The sequence below is a fragment of the Dendronephthya gigantea genome, unplaced genomic scaffold, assembly GCF_004324835.1.
Source record: "Dendronephthya gigantea isolate DGI-Jeju-01 unplaced genomic scaffold, DenGig_1.0 000044F, whole genome shotgun sequence".
Lineage (NCBI taxonomy): Eukaryota > Metazoa > Cnidaria > Anthozoa > Malacalcyonacea > Nephtheidae > Dendronephthya > Dendronephthya gigantea.
Window position 1 is genome coordinate 1198185 of NW_021163054.1, and position 6000 is coordinate 1204184.

Here is a 6000-nt window from a genome sequence, read left to right on the forward strand (position 1 = left end):
AGAGAAAAGAATTTGATCGACTCTCCGCCTGACTCGTCAGCGTGGAACGCCAGAGCAATAGTTTCGGTCGAGTTTTGGGAGGTATACGATATGAGTGGGTATACTTTGTATCCTGGGTTAAATTTAATCCATGCACTAAATGTAAACTCGTCGAAATCTTTGTCTGTCGCGCTCAGTACGAGGGAATTCTTTTCTATAGTGTTATTGAAGATTATGTCGTAGTCATCTATAGCTAAGAGAAAAGATTTCAAATTTATATTTATTTACGTGACAAGCAGCAGACAGTGTTCCCGAACTCATCTGACAATACTCACGTTTTTCGTATTGACAATATTTTCCATAATAGTTTTCATCACATTCGCATTTGAACCCTTCAGGCTCACAACTGTCGGCCAAGCATCGTCCAACACCATGACATGAATTGTCTTTGATACATTTTGGCTGCGGGAAATGGTATTAGTGAAAAATGTAGGCTGACGTATACTTTGTATACAGTATTGGCTAAACACAAAATGGTGCTAAACTATCCCAAGCATTTTTCCTTTATATTATTGATTTATGGCAATCTAGCAATAAGTAGTCATCCCCTGTTTTAGAATGTTTTTTATTTATATATAAGGCTCCAGTTATAGAATAATCTTTCATTGAATATATATAGTATATATATATATATATATATATATATATATATATATATATATATATATATATATATCCTTTTACAGGCGGGAAGTACACCTTGTATACGTATATACTGTTTATACCTGAATCATGCATGTATCAATTTCAAGCCATTTTTTTATCAACGCGATTATTTGATTGCATGGTATACATAGATTTCATTGAAGATATCGACTAAAACTCTAGAAATCTTGTATTGTTTCTCACTTTAGGAAAACGTTTGCGCTTAACTAAGGGCAAAAACGATTCGTCAAGAAAAGAGAAATTTAAACGATAATATAAGAACAACTTGACAGCATATATTTATTTGTAATTTTGACTTTGATAATTTCTCACCGATTCAATGGTCTGTAAGGTGTGCAATTCCCACTTTTCATCGGCGTCAATCGTCCCAGATAGAGTCACGTTTTCGAGTTTTCCTTGCGTTACTTGACAGTTGATGGCACCAGGACTGACGTGCCTATGTCGAAACACCTCACAATATTCTTCAGCAACGCACAGAGACGCACACTCCAGAACTGAATTGACGAATGCTTGCTTTGTAATATTGATGCCCTTTATTCCTTTTAAGAACAATTTAATGTCATTGCAACCGCCAATGCAAGATTCGAGGACAGTTTGTTAGAATATTCATAACTGATTATCTGCCCTTTTCAACCTGCATGCCGACGGTTTCGTTCAGATCGTTAAATTTTACATTTCCAATAAAAATTCTAGTATGACTAAACCGCGCTAGGTTAGGCTGGCTAGTTCTTTGTTTGATGTTTTCGTTGATCGAAACGTTTTTGTATTTTCGTAGTAGGCTATTGTAGCTACATTCGGAGTGATGAAAAATTCATCATGTAGCGACAAATACGACAAATTAATGACTGTCTTCATTGCTATGTTTTTAGCCATTTTATCATGATTTACCCAAAGAACTTACCTGCATCTTCAAAATACCATGCACTGTTTTCTGACTAATGACTAATCGAGCTAAATTTTTTAGTGCTGAAAGATCGAATGACGTTGTTCACGTTTTTTCTCCGGCCTCTGTAATCTATGTTTACAGGGAGTCGTTTATAGGATATTACAACTTGCAATGCGCAATAAGTCAGACATTATATTCTGTGTATATCAGAATAGTCTTAAAAAATTTGTAATTATATCATTGAAGTCGAAGGCCTTCCCTTATTTTGGGTGAATTATATTTACTGCATTTGAAATGGCTGAAATTATATTTTGCTGGTAGTTTAGGTAGTTGTCAGAAGATGCTGCCACACTCAATTCAACTGCCTCAGTTTATCTTAATTATCTCACTAAGTTTTTTTTTATGTTTTTGTAGTGATAATGCGCGCTAACTAACTGCAGTTTAAAAATTATAAATATTGAAATCATTCATAACAATGTAGCTATAATAGTTGACTTCGAATGCCTGAGAGGATATTGATTAAAATTTCTCGTGTTGAAGAGAATATTCTCCTCAACACTCGAAATAAATTCTATATTTCCGCGCAACCATATAATATTCTCTATATACGCCATGTAAATATCACTTCTGGTTATAATTATTGTATCCCCCCACTCAGTACAATTACTAATCTGCTGCCCAGTATCTTGCATGAGCTTTGGCTTTTGTCTCCTTGGATTTATACGCACACACTGTTATTTTCAGGGAGTTATTTTAACACCCCCAAATTTCATTTTTCGGGGTGTTAAATTTTGGTGCTATTTTGACACCACTTTTAGAGTTATATTAACTCCTCGGTGGAGTAACGAGGTCTTCGAACGTTGATTAGTATGCAAAAATAATCCCATCTAGAGGGGTTATAGAAAGTAACTCCATTTTTGGAGTTAAATTCCTCTCATTATATATTCATAATGGAGATTTGAAAACAAGGAGTGAAGATTCGTGATGCACATCGCGTTAATGATAATTTTTATTGAAATTGAACAAAATCTTGTATTGAAATCATTTACTACATCAGAATACGTGATGAAAAGATTGCCTCGGATAGTTCTGGTAAGTTTATAACGATAAATGTCATAGAATCAATCATTAAATAGCGAAATACATGGTCGATCGGCTGGAGTAAAGCATTGACAACCGATCGTTATACATCGTATAGCGCATTATTATATAAGGTATTCAGCGCATTAAAAATATCATAACTTACGGTCTTGTAGTTCTAGCCTGGAAGGCCTTAATTGAAGTTTTTTCGAAATCAAATTTTCAAACAAACTATATAAAAGAGCTCATTTGATATATTTATGGAAATGCGAATTCCCCAGGTTTATATTTTTGGTACTTTAAAACATGATTTATTCATGAATTATTCAATAAAACTTTTTAACCTCTTTATGTGCAAGAAATCCAAGCATGCTTGTTTATTTCAGTTTATAATAAATCAAATAATAAAAATTTTCCTGTTTTTTGTTAATTATTTTGCAATGAATCTTCTTTATTTTTATATTCAGGATCACCTTAAATAACCAGGTAATATGGGACATTGTAATATCCATTCCTGGTTCTTTTTAATAATTGTCTGAAAGGTGGTCAATATTTGAGTGTAATGCTCAAATGCACATTAGCTATTTACACAACCAAGAAGTGCTATAAACATTTGATTGGTGCATTTTTGGATAACATATATATGTGAGAGTTAAGTGGCATTTAAAAGCTTGGTGATTTGCAGTCTTCCATATCAAATGTGGTCTTTTATGCTACAAAATTTTAAGTAATACATCTCTCAAAACTGACCCTTAAACATGTTATATATGATTATGAAGCTATATATATTCATAAGGCTATAAATACAATTTTTTGAAAAAACTATTTTGTGTAATATTATCTGTCAAAGAACCATGCATTGAACAGTGCAGATCATGTGAATCAAGCATTAAACTGTGCAGATAATTTAGAGCTATAATTATACACAATATGTATTGCAAGGCAGGTTTTAATCAGAAATCAATTTTAAAAAATTTGACCTTTTGAATTAATATTCTTGAGGGCTCATGAAAGTTAAATTTTCATGTATGAAAAAGAATTAATTTATATGTCTTTTCCATTGTCCCCTTGGAGACCTCAATAACATTTATACAAAATCACCAACAACATCAAATCATAGATTAATTAAACTGAAGAAATAAGTGTTTGTTAGGTACCACAGAATATGTTCATAAATTAATAAAGCAAAAAACATTACTGATAGTATCCTAACATTAACTTTCATTTTAAATTTTGACAGTTGATTTTAAAATCAAGACAAACTGAGTCAACTAATCAAGAAAAAGAAAACCTCATGATGTGGGTTTGAATTGCCAGGGACACCTATGCTAAGACTTCAGGTCTTTATACAGCTCAGTGGCCGGGTCTTTCTTGGCGAAATATTTGCAAAGTACACACGAAGCCCTCGCTTGCTCCGTAAAAAGTTCTCTTTCTCGGTACTTTTCATTCGAAAATTGTAAACTTAGTAGAGGACTTGCGATTTTGGATGCGAAAAGCTGGATTTGGCGACTAGTGCGAGCTATTTTAAGGTAAATATTTGAAGTTTTTCTTGCATTTAGTCTTCCCGCCTTTTTATTGTGTTAACTTGGCCTGCAAAAACAGACAAATTTATTGCAAGATTCTTATAGTTTGATTCTAAAATGTTTTTCAAATAGTTGTTTCTATAATTTTTGATGCTGGTCGATTTATTTTTTCTGGGGGGCTGTTGCCAAAAGAGTTTTTCAGTCGCAAAACTGACGGCGAAGTATTTTTTGTTTCTGATCAGCATGAATACATGATATCGCGAGCCTCCGATATTTACCTTAAAGTTCCTGGGATATTTTAATAGTCTATAACAATTCGAATTCGTATCTTTAGAAGCAGTAGAAGGACAGAAGTCCACAATGCCCGGTAGAGGTTAGAAGAAGCAATGCCAATGGGAAACTCAAACACAAATTTCAATACAAGAAAGCCCTAACCAGGCCCTAACCTAGCAAAACGATGTTGAAAACAACCCCAAAATAACTGTTCAATTCTCAATGGACGAAGCAACTTACCATGATGCAGTAAATCTAGGTATGTGGAATTTTTTTCCTATTCTTTTTATATTAGCTAAGCCTAAGTTACTTGAAATTATTCCTTCCTTATACTCACACGTTTCTGCTTATTTGTTTGAGTATGTTTGCATTGTGGATCACATAGAACATATAGATTTTGAAGGTCTGTTGAACAATGTGCTCTGTTATATGCATACAAAGCACACTACTCGAATTTACACTCATATACATGCAATTTTTCTATTTGTTCGTAGATTGAAGACTCGTTTCGTGCAATTGGCACAACAGGAAACCTCCGAAAATTTTACTACGAGGAAAATTGTAAAAGAAGAAACGTGGATCAGTATTGCTTATACAGCCAGGTCATCATCTTGGTAGAGTGAGTCTTAGCTTAGTAGAACTCTAGTAGAACTGAACAACCAGTGTCTTAATGACTATACCATTATGTTTCATGCATGCATGGTACTCCACTTAAAAACATTTTCTAAATTTTTTGCAAATGTGCATGTGTGTTAAAGTGTAAATAAAAAGTATTAAAGAGCTATACTATAGAAGCAATTCCTTTAATGCGTAGTTGACTTGCTGTACTCAAACAGAAATGTAATTGATCTCATGTATTCAATACTATAATAATATAATAACGATATTTGTGCTGCATTGTTTGTTGACTCGATCGGTATTATAGGTAGAAATCTTCGATGGAACGGAATATTTCGCTCAATTTATTTATCTTTTCAATTGTGAAATTAAACCGAGGCAGATTTACTGGATAGATCACAATTGAAAAGAAAATCAAGCGAAAAATTTCCTTCGATCGAAATAATTTACCTATATAGTAGAAAACCGGCCTAACACCTAAAACGGTGTTAAATGTGTTTAACTCCAAAAATGGAGTTATGTTTTAAGTCCAGAATTGGAGTTAAATTAACTCCAAAAGCGGTGTTAAATTATAACACCAGAAGTGGAGTTATTTGTTACTCCAAAAAGCTACTCATTTTGAACCTTTTTTTTTGACCCCTTTTTTGGTGTTAAAATAACTCCCTAAAAATAACAGTGCAGACATGGACACAGGTCAACATCACTGGATACTTTCTGCAATCTTTTAGTTCAGGGTTTAAGAAAAGTCAGATGGGTATCCATAAACGATACTAAAAAATTTCGACAATACAAGAAAAACAACTCATGCGTTTCTAAAACTTTATACAGTAATGTGTATTGAAAATTGAAAGTAAAATATTAGGGAGTTTTAGCAGTGACGAGATTCGTCATTCTCACGCGTTGTTAATTGCTTAC

The 6000-nt window shown here is 33.3% G+C and overlaps 1 long non-coding RNA gene across 1 annotated transcript; it reads left to right on the plus strand.

Moving 5' to 3' along the window:
- Positions 1-3981: 3981 nt before the first annotated feature.
- LOC114527421 lies at positions 3982-5743 on the plus strand. The gene is made up of 3 exons (XR_003687409.1): positions 3982-4200; positions 4529-4726; positions 4962-5743. It is a non-coding gene; the product is annotated as an uncharacterized LOC114527421 (long non-coding RNA).
- Positions 5744-6000: the final 257 nt, after the last annotated feature.